We start from the raw sequence: 16,380 nt of genomic DNA, 5'->3' as shown, positions 1-16,380 counted from the left end.
CTTCATGCAGGGAGCTGGACGTGGGAGTTGATCCCTGGACTCTAGGATCACGCCCTGGGCCGAAGGCAGATGCTCAACCCCTGAGCCACCAAGGTGCCCCAACTACACACTTCTTCTATGCTGGGCACTGTTCTAAGTTCCCAGTGCTTCACTTAATTTTCTCTTTAACCATAAGAGGTCAATAAAGCTGTCCATGGTCATACAACTGAACTCAGGTAACTAAATCCCATTGTCCACATGCTTAAGCATGATGCTTAATCATTGATCAACATGATGCTGAGCTGCCTTCTAACAAAACACATCTCTTCAAGGAGCTCACAATTCAGAGGAGGAGACAGATACATAAAGAGGAAATAACTATAACGCAATAAGCCTGGAGAAGGATTGCCTAAGCCATCCACCTACATGTATACCCTCCTTAGTGCAACCCTAAGTGTACCCTCTGAGACCCCAACCCTCATTCCTTCCTGGAGAGAGCCCTGCAGTGGCCTCTTTGTGAACCAGCACTCATGCACATTCATTTGCTCCCCCACATCAATTACCCCTGCAAGAATAGCTGAAGAATTGTGGAGTCCACTCATCACACTCAGCCCTATCAGTCACCCCATAAACATGTCTGTGTTAAACAATGCCAGGCAGAGTGAAGTCTTGCTGTAACTTGGTAGCTCTACTGGAAAGCTCAGAAATGGCAGGAGGGCTCATCACTCTACAACACACAACTCCAAACAAAGCCTGTGTCATCAGACTTGTTGAAAAGGGAAGTCCATGATGGGCTGGCATGGGAGAGGCAGGCAGAAGAACTCCAAGGGCTCAGAGGAGTTGTGCAAACTCAGGAGTTAGCTGAGCTGAGCTAGCTCAGCTCTCCTGCCTTCCATCTCTTCCTGTTTAGTACCAGAGGGGTGAGTATCCTCCTGCAGGGGCCTCAGCTGAGGATGGCTCACTGGCAATAAATTAGTCCTTGGGGCAGAGTGGGGAGATGTGTGACTCCTTTCCCTGAGGTGACTCTTTTTTCTGCACAGATTGAGGAAGTTTGGTGACACATCGGGGATTATGCAGACAGAGCAGTGATGTGGGCAGGTGCCTCAGGCATCCTGAGACATGTAGCATCTCTTCTGTTCTCTGTGGCTTCACATTGCAGCTTGTGTCTGAGCCAGGCTCATGGGGACCCTTTGGGCTAGGACAATGAGGAGTGAGAACCTACAGCTGGAAATTCTCAGTGTTTTTGGAAACATGAGTCCTGGAGATGACAGAGGACTTGCTAATCACAGCTGACAGGGTTATGGCCCCTTTGTACCATAGTCCTTCATCTCCCTGGAGAAATTACTGCTGATGACACACTGCAGTTAGAGTGAATAGTGAAATTGAAGAACGAGACAAGCTTCGCAAACCATCCTCCTTTAATTGCCACTAGCTTTCTTTTCCAGAAGGTCCAGAGATGCCTGACTCCTTACACAGAGGGGTTTCTTTCTGTGCCTCCTGGTCTTAAACCTGGGGCTGCCCTGATGCTCCTGGCTTGCTCTCTGCCTGGCCAGGAAGCTAAGGCTAGAACTGTATTCTCCATTCTGTTTCATCCCCATGGCTGCCTGACATGCAACGCTGTATCTTGCCAGATTTGCCACGTGAGGACAGGTTCATCTCTTCCACCCCACTACATTTGGTAAACTCAAGAGCCAGAAGATCATCTGGGTTCAGCCCTGACTCTCCAGCTTGCCCAGGCTACCCTGGGCAGGTCATGTGACCCACATCTATAAGACAGAGGTGGGTTTGCTTCGGTGGCAACAGCCAGGCTCAGCTTCTGGTGTGCAGCCCGAGGGCACAGTACAGCAGCCAGGGCTGCATGGACCATGTCCTCCCTCCTTGGAGGGCTCTTCACCTTTCACAGCTGAGTAGCTTGAAAACAAAGGCAATAAGATTGCACTGCTCTAAAGTCTGGAGAGGGTAGGAGGGAGCAGGGAGGGGGATGTACAGAATAAATCAAGTGGCTGGGCAATTAATTTAGAATAACTTAGGCACTGAACGTTGAAGAGAAACAAAAGTGGTGACATTTAACGAATGTGTCCGTTGATATCTCGCTCATTCCAGCTGTCTTTGGAAATGTCAGGTATCTCGCAATCCCTTTGCCTTGCAGCTGGAAGGTTTGTGCTAACAACCAGTTCTGGTTTCTGCCCAGTGGGTTAGCACAGGCACGGGATTTCCGAAGCGGGAGGTCCCGGAGGTGGAAGGAGCAGGAGACAATGCCCATCACCCTCTGAGAGCCGGACCCTACGGCTGCGCCCAAGGAGCCCCCATGAGTCCTGTCGCCTTGCCTTTTACCCACCTTCTTGCCACGAACTATAAGAAAACACACAGGGCGTGCACATCAAGAGAAAGACAATCAGTGTTTTCCTGGAGATCCATGGATGCCTCTTCAAACTTCTCAGAACTTAAAAGTTTTCAAGAGAAAACCTTAGCTGAACTCCAGGGAGAGAGGAAGCCAAGAACCAGTGGCTCCAGAGAACTCCAGGCTCAGGAATTTCCATTCTGAGCTGATTGGCCCTCGGTTCAGTCCTCTATAAATACCAGATACTGCTTCAGACACAAACTGGGGAGCAAACCAGCTGGATTTTCACTTTGGGGAAAAACGTGAAGCCAAGCAACGTTCGTATCCCAAACCGTATCCCGAACCTCCAAAATGAGCTTCCCCACTTCCATCTGCAGCTGAGCGGCCAACTCCATCAACCTCAGGGCACCGAGGTGCAGGGAGAAAGGAGTCACTAAAACCCAAAGGGAAACTAGCTGGTGGAAGTCTGAGTGACCACGGAGGCGTCAAGTTCCGCAAGCCCAGCTCATCTAGCAGAGTCCGGCTTCTGGCTGGAGGAGCAGAGGAGGGCCATAGTGTTCCAGGAGGCCTGGGAGCAGCCTGGGGATGAGCCAGCTCAGGAGACACCGCCACAGCTCGGCCTCGGCCAAGCCTTGTTGTGCAGGGAGCACACAGGTGACACGTCAGAGGAGAGCCGGCCTTCCATGGTCCAGTTCAAAGCCAGGCTTGTGCAGGGAGTCCGTGCCAGCCCCCCAAGGGAAGCCAAACACACAGGAGTCCCACCACCTAAGTGTGCCCTCACTTAAAGCAGAGCCAGACCGGCTGCCTTCCCACCAGCACACAAAGCCACAGCTCAGTAGGACAAGTGTTCCCAGTCCCTCCTGCAGGGTGCCGCCTGCGTGCTTGCCTCCCTCCTGGGGGTTCTTTCCTGACTCTGTCACAGAGCCAGCTTTGCAGCCTCCCCAACTCTTAAGCACATTATCTCTAGAAGTGAGAAAAACCCCAGACCCAGTCCTTGGCCTCTCCCCACTTTCTACATCATTTCACCCACCCCGACATCACCTCCAGCCTCTGTGCTCCTGCTGCTCCTTCCCCAGCTGCCGTCATACTCCCAAGGACCAAACTGCCACCTGCCGTGCCCAAGGCCCTTAGAAGTCCTGTCGCAGCCCCGCTGGCTCTCTCTGTGAACTTCAGCAGCCTTCCCCCATGTGTTGAATCCTGGACTCTCTTCTCTCCCTGCCTGAGCCACCACACCACATTTATTTCTTTCTCTGTGTTATCTCACTGCCCCCCTCTCTCTAGACCCTAATAATTTCCTTCTGCATTACCCCCTGGGGCTCCACTGCAATTTCTCCTTCTCATCCTCCTCTCTGCCCACCCTGGGAATGAAACATAAAGACCTTCTCACCCTCTTCTCTGCCCACCCTGGGAAGGAAATGCAAAAACAGCGGCACCTAAGCAGGTAGTAGAAATGCATGAGGCTATAAATCGGAGGTAGAGTGGCAGGTTGTGGGCCTGGAGGGGGCAAGCTCTATCTAAAGATATTCAAATTGAAATTAAAAAAAAAAAAAACAACACTAGGCATACTAATCAGATTTGGCCCCTGGACAACAACTTCTCAGCCCCTAAAAAGCTGGTGTCTACTTCTTGGAGAGTTTCATTACCCTGATTTATTTATTTATTTATTTATTTATTTATTTATTTATTTATTTATTTATTTTTAAGATTTATTTATTTGAGACAGAGAGAGAGCAGGGGCAGGGGCAGAGGAAGAGGGAGAGACAAGCAGACTCGACACTGAGCCCAGAGCCCAACATGGGGCTCAATCCCAGGATCCTTAGATCATGACCTGAGCTGAAATCAAGAGCTGGACACTTAAAGCCACAGAGCCACCCAGGCACCCCTACCCCGACACCTTTAATACACATTCCACCCTTACTCTGAAACTGCTACTGGCTCCCCTTTTGCCCGTGGGGAGAAAGGAATGATTATTGTTCGCATAAAATTTTAAATATTATCAAGAATCTTGCCTTCCATGAAACCAGTAATGGCTTAGTCTGGCATTTGGGACACCTCGCAGGTCCTCACCACCATTTCTATGGGCAACGCCACCTCTCACCTGTGCTTTATGTATGCAGATCCTGCCATCAGGATGCCCTTCCCTCCTCTGGGAAATATAAACATAAACATTCACTCTTTAAGGCCTAATTCCAGCCTCTCCTCCTGGAAAAAAAAGGCTACCCAGGCCCCTGGCAAGGGAGCGTGCCCTCACTGCATTCCTGAAGCAGTTGCTAGCACACACTCCCTTACTGTGTGTGCCTGTGTGCATTGCCTTGTCTCCTTATTGCTCTTGTCCTCTACCTGTGGCAAGGATCAGAGATCTTTTTCTTGTTTGGCTCCCTCCTACCACCCTACACTTCCAGGTGTCCCATTGCGGTGAGCCTGTCAGAGAAAAAACACCTGCCGCTAGGGAGGAGGACACACCAGCCAAGACCAGGGTCAAGTACCTAGATTCAGAATAGCAAGTGTGTGGTTGAGAATATAGTTCTGAGATGTACAAGCGTACTGGTCATGGTCATGGTCATGGTCATGGTTTCCAGTAGTGGCTCTCAAACCTTACTGTGCACTTGAACCACCTGGAAAGCTTATTAAAAATGTGAATCACGACCACAGAGATCCTGATGCACTAGACCTGGGTTGGAGCCTAGGAATATGTCTATCAACAAGCTGGCAGATGACTCTGGTGCCCATGCTCTGAGGAACAATTGGTCCCAGAATTAGGGATTTGGCTTTACCTGGATTGGGACGGTTGTTCCTAATTGTGAAGACCTCAATCCAGTCCCAGCTCACAGGGTGATTGTGTTCTAAATTCCACATGGTAGGTAGTCATGGGGGGCTATGTTCCTGGACAGTCTTAGGAGTGGGATTATTCCCACCCTGGGTATCTGTCTGGCAGCCCCATAGGCAGTACACTGTCCATCTGAACTGGACTGGGTGCTAGCAGCAAATGCACCCCCTGTGGAAGCTCTGCCCAATGCCCTAACAGTCACACCTCACCCGTGATATTATAATTCAGTCCCTACCACAGCAGGGCAAGCCATCTGCTTCCATTCCTGCACCCTTGTTCTATGTCACCACAGAGCAAAAGCAGAGGCCAACAGGTTGATCATGACAGAGCATCTGCTCTGCACAAGCTGACTGCAGACTGGGCACAGGCAGGGCCAGGCAGGAGGCAAGGCTGGAGTGCTGCCCTGGCCTGGCAGCTCTTCCAGAGCTCTTCTACTCACCCCTCTCCCTAACCCGATCTTTTCCTTCCTATAGTCAACAAACATTACCCAGTCTCCAAAGGACAGATACTAAAGAATTTTAGGGAAGCCTTTGTGAACAGGGATCGACTGGAGCAGAAGGTAAGAGGGAAGGTGGGAGCCCAAGAAGGTGCTAGTCCCACCAACTAGTCTTATGCATGGAGTCTGAGGATGGGAGGTCAACTGGGCCTCAGTTCTTTCTGCCATTAGAAAACGTCCTGATATGCCTCGCAAGCTCCCAATTTCCTGCTGGAGAACTCCAGGTGGATGACGAGGGACCTCAAATTCAGTGCTCCCACAGTTGAGAGTAGGATGCATTCTCAACTGACGCCCCTCCCTACTGGCTCCTGGTCTCCCCGTGCCTCCTGTCTGGGGGATGGCACCATTGATATTTTCTCTCCCAGGCCCAGGGCTTCTGAATCCTCTTCTATTCCTCCCTCTCTCCAGCCCCAGTCACTCAGCAGGTCCAATAACACTAACATTAATAATAGCAGCTCTCATCTGTTAAATGCCTGTGATATGCCAGTCTCCATGCTAGGCTCCTTTTGTGCATTACTCAACCTGTTCTGACATCTGTCCTATAAGGATGGATACTTAACATACGTAAGAGAAGTCATGGCACTTGCTGAAGGCCAAGGGGAGGAGCCGAGATTCAAGCCTAGGTGAGTCTGACCCTAACTGCTCTGTCCTGCCTCTGCAGGGCTTGGGTGCCCCCTCAGCCTGCACCCCACTGGCTGTCTCTGAGCCACTGGTGCGACAACGTGTTTATATCCTGCCAGAGTCTGTGAGCTCCACAGGCAGATTGATCCCAGGCCATGAAGGCCAGCCCACTGTGCTTCCTTGCCCAAAGTGCAAGTTCCTCTGCATGGCCCCCAAACACTGCTGGGGAAACATCTTCCTTCCTGTCCTAGCAACCGATGCCCCAGCACCCCTAGACGGAGCGTTGCCACTGCACCATGCAAGGTGGCACCTGGGATCAGGTGCCGCTGATGATGGATGCCTTCAATATTCTGGCCAGTCCCAGTAAGAGGGTTTGAAAATAAACTGGGACAGCAGGAAAAGGTAATTAGGCAGCACTTTCCTGATGAGGTGGGAGGATCAGCAGGTGTAAAGTCAGGGAATCTGAGTCCTGGTGTGCATTTAATTAAGTATCACTGTTCTGTTCACACATTGGATGGCAAAGCTTGAAAAAAATCCCAAACCAACCTCTTCCTTCACAACTCTGGAGGGGGAGAGGAAAGAGGCCAAGGGTGCCACAAAAAAAAAAAAATAAAAAAAAAATCAACAAAGCAAAGCCAACCTACAAAACAGTATAACCAGAATCCCAAACCTCCTCATACAACCTCAGCCCAGCCCAGCCCTTGATTATGAAAAGAATAACCAAAGGGAACAGAGAGAGTGCCAGGGAGACCGGGCTCTAGATGGCCCAGTGGCACACAAAAGGATTGGAGGAAAGGGATGGGATGCTTAAAAAGCAGTTAAGAATAGCTGCAAGTCATCCTATTTAAATTCTAACAAGGCCACTACTCAGAGATAACAAAGGCCACTGTGTTTAATTAAGGGTATAAATGGTAGAAATATGAGACAGGAACTCTTACTAGCTGTTAATGAGGTGGATGGGAAACCTCTAAAAATAAACCATGACAAGTTGAAAGGGTAATTAGGGGTGCAAAAATAAACAGAGGGTGTCAATTAGAAGTTCCCTGCAAAGACTTCTTCCAACACATCCTCACTAGGTAGGGCAGGCCCAAGAGCAAGCCTCCCCCCCGCCCCCCAGGCGTTAAGGTCTGTAGTAGGGGCAAGAGCCCTCTTGACTTGCCTGTTCTCCTTCCTGGCCTTGGAAGAATGAGAATAATCTCCCCACCTGGCCCTGCCGCACACGAAGCAACCAGAACCCAAGAGAGGCGGGCTATGCTTATTGAACAAGGAGTCCCAAGAGAGACCTGAACAACTATTAGGGGATGAGAGACTTTAAGAGCTAAGTGATAAAAATCAATCTGGTTCCTGCCTCTGAGCTGAGAGCCAGGAATTACCCCTACATGCATGGATTCGTGGACACACACACATGCACACACACATCACTGGAGATTTCCAGTCATGGCCAGCCCCCCACATAGAGGGAGCAGATGACTGCTAACCCCAAAGGTAGACGTGAGATGTTCTTGAAGCCTCTGGCCTTCCACCCCCTTACTGTCTTTCTCCCCTTCCCTGTTATGACTTTGAACACCACCACATTTGGAAGTCAGTCTGGGGTCAAGTAAGTTTGGGAAATTCTTCCGATGATATGTCTCTTGGGGAGATGCCCATTAACACATATAAGGCACTGAGAAGAACAGGGTAGAGGAGTCTTTGTGTTTATTTAACTCAGGTTTTCCCAAGCAATCTGATCACATAACCCTTTTTCCACAAAACATTACTCACCGTCTTTCCCTACCATCCACCCCAACCAGCAGAATTTGGGAACATTAAACCCAGCCCTGAGGAACCTGGAATTAGCCTTGGGAGGTATAACTGGAACACAAATCCCTCTGTGCTCCAAAGATGGGGCATCTGCCATCTCCCTGAGAGTTGCTGCAGAGCAGCAGGCTGGTCATGGGTCCAGGAAGGAGGAGACCCACAAAGGGAGACGAGGGGGTCCCAAGGATAAATGTCTCTCATTTCATTTATTCTCCCTCCAACTTCTCTGCAAATATTAAGCAGTGCTGGTGGTGCACGCCTCAAGGGGAAAATGGGAGCTTAAAAGTGGACCAGCCAAGAGCCATCACTGCTGTTGCTATAGGCTGTGTGACCTGAGCAATAGGACTTAGCCCTTTTTACCACCATTTTTTCTTTATTTATAAAATTAGATTGTAATAATAGCTACCTCACAGGGTTGTTTAGAGGGTAAGTAAAATAATACACACAAGCACTAAGTGTCTTTTCAAGCATGAAATGTAAAGTATTTATAATGATCAGAATAGCAACATTTTCTGTTTCCCTCTTTACCTCCCTTGGGTGATCTCATCCACTCCCAAGGTCTTCATTCCATGGAAATGTAGGCAGGCCCAAAAACCATACCCTGTCCAGATCTGTCTCTTGAACTCTAGATTTCTGCTACAGTTGGGGATTTATTTTAAGAAAGCAGAAATCCAATGAACTTCAAGGACAGAACTCCTTGCCAGATCAGAGAGGATCTACATTTGAGATCGGTGCGAGGGGAGGGGGGGACCCATTAAGAACAGAAGCAGTATCTCTGTCTTTCCCCCTCCAGGGTCTGCTCTGTTCTCCTCCTGTACTCCACCACCTACCTCTGCCTACTTATCATCCCCCAAGCGTATAGAACCCAAACCCAGAGCCCACTCCACATGGCAATAGATTCCATGTCTCCTTGTTCAAATGTAGGGAGAAAGAGTCTTCTTGAATGAGTCTATCCATTTGATCCAGACAACAGAAGTCATAGAAGGCTGTCCCGGGTAGGCCCATTGCAGGTCCAATAGCTATGGCCCTCTAGAGGGAGAGGATGGTGTGGTGTATAGAGCTGTCCCTTGAGGCATTGAATATTGAATATGGTGGGCAGGACATATAATAAAAGCCTATCAATTTTATTCTGCTCACCCTGCCTGGCACACATAACTTTCTCCCTATTCAGACATTTTCAAAGATATTATCTAACTTGATCACGTTTACAACTATAAATCAACTTTACAGTCATTTACAACTGTAAATCATGCATCTCCCCACCAGAACATGAAGTCACCTTCTACTGCTCATTCAGAGTCAGTGAGCATCATGAGATTGCTGCCGAGGTTGCTTGCTGGCCTCAGGATACACAGTATTCAGGTGCTGTCCATCCCTCTTCCAGTTCTGTGGGATCCTGCCCCAAAGTGACTGACCATTTTCTTAACAATCTCTGAATGAAATAGTAAATTTAACCTCTGCCATTCCCCCATTATCCAACAGGGTAGCAAAACCAGGATGGCAGCAGGTGGGGGGCGGGGGAGGGAATGGAATTACTTACTTGGAAAAGTAGAGGAAAGAAAGAGAAAATTAGAGAAAAGGAAGAGATCTCGAGGGCAAGAAACACACAGTAGCTCCTGGTCCAACTGTATGTCAAACCCTGTAGCCACAGGGGACCCCTGGTTGGCACAATGAAACTGATGTCCTTGGAAGGCTGCCTATTCTTAACAGTCCAAACAAATCCTGAGGATCAGGCTTCCAAATCTTCTGTTGTTTAGAACCCAGGATTACCTTTTTGCATCTGACCATCCTTCTCTCAATAGCTGATACCACATGGCACAGAAAGGATGGAAGTGAAGGCAGTATGTCTTTCCTAGTCTGTCTTTCCTTATCCATATTCCAACCCTCACTGTGAGACTTCCTCTCAGTGGGAAGGCTCTCCTTATTTTGTGGGGAAGATGGAGGAAGAAATGCGGGCTGGGGCTTGTGGGGGTGTCATGTTCCCCAGCAACTCCTCCTCCCATAATTCTTTCTAATGGTCTGAACATCCATCTTTGTCAATCAGAGCTTTAACTTTGGCACTAGAAATTCAATGAGACAGAAAATTAGGACCAGACCACAGTTTGGCAAGGCCCATTGGTCTGGACTTGGCTTGAAGTAATCAGAGAGCTCCAGCTACAGGCAAAATAGGCTGTCTGCACCAGAGTTACATAATCACTCTGTTTTCCTTATTTACTCATAGACAGGCATTCTGAACAGAAAACTCTCTCTTTGCTGCTGGCTATTATCTAAGGTTATAAGCAATAAATAATTGGCTTCATTATTCTCACATTCAGGCATCAAGCCTCCCAAATATTCACCTTTGGTATGCATATGGTCTGAGTCTCAAGAGACAACAGATGACAACTTAATTACTTGTTTTTCCACCAAAAATCACAGACTGCAAACTTCCTATCCTATAATGAAAATAAATTTTTATTGTATCTCACCCCAATAATACCATAGCTAGTTTCATATGTTAAGGCTCTATCACTCTGAACCCCATTTCCTAGTACCAATTTCTATTCTAATTGTGACTTTTCTGGTTACACACCTAAAAGAACTGAAGTAAGAAAGAATTCTTACTGAAGTAAGAAAAAATTAAATGTAAATTTATTTAACATTTAAAGCTTTACTACCCTCTCAACAACTTATATGTGGCCCCAGTGGCTGCTACCACAGCCCCTGATTCTAAAACCTTCCAACGCCAATGTCCACCCAGTGGCTTGGTCAAAACCCTCCAGAGATAAAACCTGATTGGTGTAGCTCGTTTATTTGAGCCAGACCATACACAAAAATTTACCTGTCAGCCTACTCATTGCCTTTGTGTCTGACCTCTATTCCATGTGTAGTTGGCAGTCATGTGAGAACCACGTAGTCTGTAATCCTGTCCCTTCCTGGAGCAAGCATCATGAAACAAGTAGCAGAATATCCAAATACTACGTATATCTCTACACGGAATTTGTAGACCCTAAAAATTAATCATTGCACACATTGAAATTATCATCTTTATATATGGCGATCTTTGTTCTTCCATAATCCTGATCTCAGTGAACGGCACCTCCATCCAAGCTAGAATTGGGGGTCTTACCCTTCATTGTCCCTTCTACTCCCATCCCTATATTGAATTAAACAACAAGTGTCATTGATTTTACCCCCCTAAAATCTCTTGAATCCATCCACTTCTCTTCAACCCTCCAGCATTATCTTAGATCATGCCGTCATTAACTTTTAACTAGCTTATCCCAGTAGCCTTCCCAAATATTCCCCAGATGGTTTTCAGACAAAACTGATCATGTCACTCTTAGAACCCTTCCATTGTGCCCCAATGTTCCAAACCCTTTGTAATCATGACTCCACCTACTTCCCCAGCCCTGCTGCTTGACTTTAGTCTAAGAGCCAGACTGAACAGTTCCCAGTTCCCAGAAGCCACTGTCATCCAGGCTGTCTTTTGGCTCAGGCTTGCATATGCTCAGCACCTTTTCCGGGGGTCTTTTCTGACCTCCCTTAGTCTAGGTTAGAGGTATTTTCTGTGCACTCTCATAAGGGACTTGGCATTACCATAGATCTCATCACTCTGGATTGTAAGCACCTGTTTTCTTATCTGTATACAGCACAGTGCTTGGCACATACTACATACAGATTTGTTATAAAAAAAGACACACTTATCTGTTGCTGTATGTATACCTCCTAACTCCTATGGACATTTCTTTGTTAATTACAACTGCAAGCTTTTGTGCAGGGTCTTATATCTTGTCAAGGATATTCAGGAGTTATGTCTCATTGGATCATCCCAGCAACCTTCCCCCACCCACCCCTACCCCCAGCCCTGGCACCACACCAAGAATGGAGGAAGGGAGGAATGCTACTCTCATTTACCTGAGAAAGAAATTGGATTCAAATGCTTAAGTGACTCATCTGATGGCAGGTTGCTAGGGCTGGTTCTTTCTGGAAAATCCATAAGTGACAGCTGGGGAGCAGGTGCCAATCTCTGGTAGCAGAGAAAGCACAGGAATGAGCAGGTTCTAAAGAAAAATGCACTATGAGTAGTGATATGTGAGACTCTAACTCAGCAGACACTGAAGTTGTTAAGAAAACAATAGGGGATCTATTTCAGGAGCTTTCAACTGCCACTTGGTCACAAGGGAGAGGGCGACTTTGTGTTCTAACCATTAGAGTGGATATTATGGTCCTTAAGTGATGACTTATGGTGTTCTCTAATGGCAGTGCACACAGATAGGCTGAGCAAGGATTAGATACAACACCACCAGCTCAATAAGCAGCTAAAAATTATTGGCCAGGGGAGAGTTAGGTACTGGGTGACTTGATTTTCTGGAAAACAACATGACAAGGAAGGCCAAGCAGAGGGAGACAATCAAGGATCCAGTAGGATGTAGAAAACAGAATAGGTCAAGCAGCTGCTGTCTATGAGGGCCATTCCACGCAACACCGTCCCAACTGTATTCCAAGCACCATTCAGAGCCTCTGCTCTTAGTGATCAATAAGAGTGCTTTGTATTCTGTGTGTGTGTACTTCAGTGCCAGGACATCAGACCACTTTAGCAACAACAACAAAAAATGCTTCACCCATAGGGAAAAAACACAGGCAAAAAAAGGGAGGGGAGGGTCGCTCCATTAAACAAGATTATATATAGAAAACCCAAGCTATTGTTAGATCCATAGTGACAGATACACATCTCCATTTGCCTTATCAGTTGTACAGAAAGGAAAAGAAAGGAGTGACACCAGAAACAAATCGCTACCAACAAATAGGTTTGCCTCTGGGCAGATCACAGGCAGTCAGTTCCTTTGCTGGGACCAGCACTGTGGCTGAATTAAAGCTCCCTAAATGCTGACATAGTGTTCTAGCAGCTAAACGGGTGTTTGCATAATTGATCTAACCAAGTCGATTTGAGATCTGTGTTTCTGGGCTCCACTGCTGAAATGCACTATGGTATGGCCTAGTGTGGAAAAAAAAAAAAAAATTTCATTCCAGGAGTGGATAAACCAAGAGTTTTTCCTGAAGGTCGAGGATTACAATTCCTAATGGGATGTGATTTCTTCTAGTTGCCCACCTTGTGGAATTACAGAATCTCCAGTTATTCTAAACGTTTTAGCCGGTCCGCCTGTTCCCCTGCCTCTTTGCGAGCTCCTCACAGTTGCATTGTTGACTTGGGCTCAGCCCAGCCCCAAATCCAAGAACATAAATTTAACATGAGACAGAAATCATTGGAAGAGCTTTAGTCCCTCATCCCCTCCCCCCCTCCAATCTAATGGGGATGGATTGGAGAATGCAAATGATAGTGTGGAAAATGGGCACCCCATTGTCCCCAAAGTCACTTTCTTATTATTCTTCCCCAGGCTACCACTATTCCTTTCACATCTGATTTGCAAGCTGTTAGCTCTATCTCTAAAATCTTTGTCTTTATTTCCACCTCCACCTGGAGCGTCCCATTCTGCTCTAATCCACCATCCCCTTCTCCCCCCTTTTTGGATTACTGCCTCCCAACTGGTCTCTGCTTCCCCTCTTGCCCCTGCAACCCATTCTCCACATTGCAGTCAAATTATTTTCTTTGTCACATTTTTTTTTAATTTTTATTTATTTATGATAGTCACACAGAGAGAGAGAGGCAGAGACATAGGCAGAGGGAGAAGCAGGCTCCATGCACCGGGAGCCCGATGTGGGATTCGATCCCGGGTCTCCAGGATCGCGCCCTGGGCCAAAGGCAGGCGCCAAACCGCTGCGCCACCCAGGGATCCCTCTTTGTCACATTTAACATACATTTTTAAAAACATACCTAAGTAGAGAGTAAAGTATAAAGCAGAAGCCGCTTTTAGGCCAACAGGCTTGAGCAAAAGGATGTAAGAAAGGGCCACAATGACCCCCTGGCTGGATATAGACAGGCCCATCAGGCGACCCGCCTCAAGATATTCTTAGGCCCTCACTGACCAATGGGCTACTTACAACTAGGCACAGATCCCCAAAAAGGGAAGATTCCATATGTCACCATACCTCCTCATTTTACCTCTTTAAAAATGGTCTCTACTCACTGCCTCCTTGCAGACAACCTCTCCTCTGCTGTCCCGCTGGCCACTTCCTTGTGATGTATTCAGTAAAATTCTATCTCCTTTGTTCTGTCTCAGGTGAATTCTCTTACCACCCCTCCACCCTTGCACCATGAGCTTCCATCTGATCACCGCCCCCCTTCCAGTCGAGAGACACCCCACTTAGGAACCACATATAGCGAAGGCTCAGTGATTTCTGTGTGTGGGGGACGTGTCAAAACAAATATTAGATATCATGGCATATCACCCATCACCACCTGCGCATTATGCATCTCACATTAATACAGGTTTTCTTTTAACAAGAGTCACGCTATTATTGCACTTAACAAAATTAACAGGAATTATTTAATATCAGTTGATACCAGGTATGTACTCAAATGTCCTAGATTGTCTCAGAGATCTCTTTTCACAATTAGCTCATTTGAAGAAGGATCTAGACTAGGTGTGTAACTGAACTAACGTGAATTTTACTCCTTAGTGAATTATAGATAGAGACTATGCCAGGTGAACTTGTCACACAGAGGAAACTTTATTTGCAGCAAATAAAAAGATCATAGGGAATAACTTCCAAAGCCCTGGCTCCTTGAGCCAAGGTGAATGGTTCCTTTTATTTAGGGTTAGGATGAATATCCAGAAAGAGGCATATACTCACCGCACGTAAAAGCTGGCAGGAGACATGCCCACACATGCATCCTATGTTACATTACTGAAGCTCATGCTCTTCCTTGGGCAAAGATTTTGACATTACAATGAAATAGAGGTAACTGTCTGACAAGCCACAGTCCATCTGTGCAGGTATGTATGTGGTTGCGCTCAAACTATCTTGGCTCTTCCTGCGGTTTATCTCTAAAAGATAAGGTTAGGGATGCCTGGGTGGCTCAGGCAGCTAAGTATCCGACTCTTGATCTCAGCTCAGCTCTCAGCTCAGAGATTGTGAGTTCAACCCTCACGCTGGGCTCCACACTGGGTGTGGAGGCTACTTTAAAAAAATGAATAAATAAAAGATAAGGTTAGCATTTCTGTGAAGAAGAAGCAGGGGTTAGTGGGGGTCAGATGGTGAGTTTTAACCTCATTAGCCATATGAGAGTGGTTTCAGGTCTATACATTGTGCCTCATCACATCCTTTAAGGCTCTTTTATTCTATAATAGTTTCCCCTCTTTTCTTTCCATGCCCTTGATTGATCTCTTAAAATATAAATCAGATCAGGTCATTCTCTGCTTGAAACCCTGCAATGGCTTTCCCAGGAGTAGGAATAAAATCCAAAACCCCAGGCCCTACAGGATCCGGGCCCTACCCACTTCTCCAATGTTCTTTGTCACTTGCTGATTCAGTCTAGCCCAAGGGCCTTCCTTGAACACACCAAATTGTTCTCACCTGGGATTCTGCACTTGCTGTTCCTACCACCTGGAATGCTTTCTCCACCGCCCCCCCCCCCCCGCCCCTTGCCACATGGATAATCAGATCTTGGCAAAACTGGTTCCTTGTCCTTGGGGGTCACAGCTCAAATTGCCACCTTCTCAGAACTAGATACCCTCCTGGATCACACATTCTAAAGTAGCTCCTCTTCCCTGGGCCCTGACTCTATTTCTTTATGCAGCTGATTACTATCTGCAATTATTTTCTCTTTGTTTACCTGTGTAACATGACACTGAAGTAGAAGTTGCCACCAAAACACTAAGAGACAACAGATGTGAAATTTCAGAGCTAGATAACTGTCCACAAAATCTACAAAGGAAACGGTCAGGAACATTCCCATGATTGTTGGTCTCCTCAGCCAGATTCAGTATATTAAAAAAGAGGTAAGAAAATGAAGAAAGAAGGATCTCTAGAAGATTTCTTTGGAAGGAGTCGTTGATATCCTAAGAAAGCCAACTCCTCCCACCCCAAGGAAGGGGTAGTAAGATGGGGAGGGCCACCTCTTACCACTCAAGAGAGAGAGGGTTTTAGAGGACCACTCAGAGCTTATACAGGTGTCCTCTCAAGTTGGTGAGAGGTGAAGAGGGTTATCAGATATTGGACTCATGCCTGACTCTCACTTAAGAAACCTAAAGTGGTTAGCTTAGGAAAACAAGGTAGAGGGTGCTATGTGGGGTTCACTCAGCACTTCCAGATGAGAGATGCTTGAGTATTTCCTATGGACCAATGTGAACCACAAGAGAAAAATCAGAGAGGAGTTGTCTTGGGTTCTGCCCAATGGAGGCTTCTAGAAGGTGCAGAGATCCCAGCAACAAGAAG

At 47.1% G+C, this 16,380-nt stretch overlaps 1 long non-coding RNA gene across 2 annotated transcripts in view; it reads right to left on the bottom strand.

The window, feature by feature from the left end:
- LOC111090674 overlaps window positions 1-14,184 on the bottom strand; it is a 33,717-nt gene extending 19,533 nt beyond the window's left edge. The window contains exons 1-2 of one of the 2 annotated variants that reach the window (XR_005372604.1): window positions 14,130-14,184; window positions 11,959-12,070 (exon numbers count right to left, since the gene is read on the bottom strand). This is a non-coding gene — a long non-coding RNA (uncharacterized LOC111090674). Of the gene's footprint in view, window positions 1-11,958; window positions 12,105-14,129 lie in introns of both variants that reach the window. The other variant, XR_005372605.1, reaches the window with a different exon arrangement.
- Window positions 14,185-16,380: the final 2,196 nt, after the last annotated feature.

Source organism: Canis lupus, chromosome 17 (assembly GCF_011100685.1).
Source record: "Canis lupus familiaris isolate Mischka breed German Shepherd chromosome 17, alternate assembly UU_Cfam_GSD_1.0, whole genome shotgun sequence".
Taxonomy (NCBI): domain Eukaryota; kingdom Metazoa; phylum Chordata; class Mammalia; order Carnivora; family Canidae; genus Canis; species Canis lupus.
The sequence above is the reverse complement of the archived record's forward strand: the minus strand, read 5'-3'. Positions and strand labels throughout refer to the sequence as shown.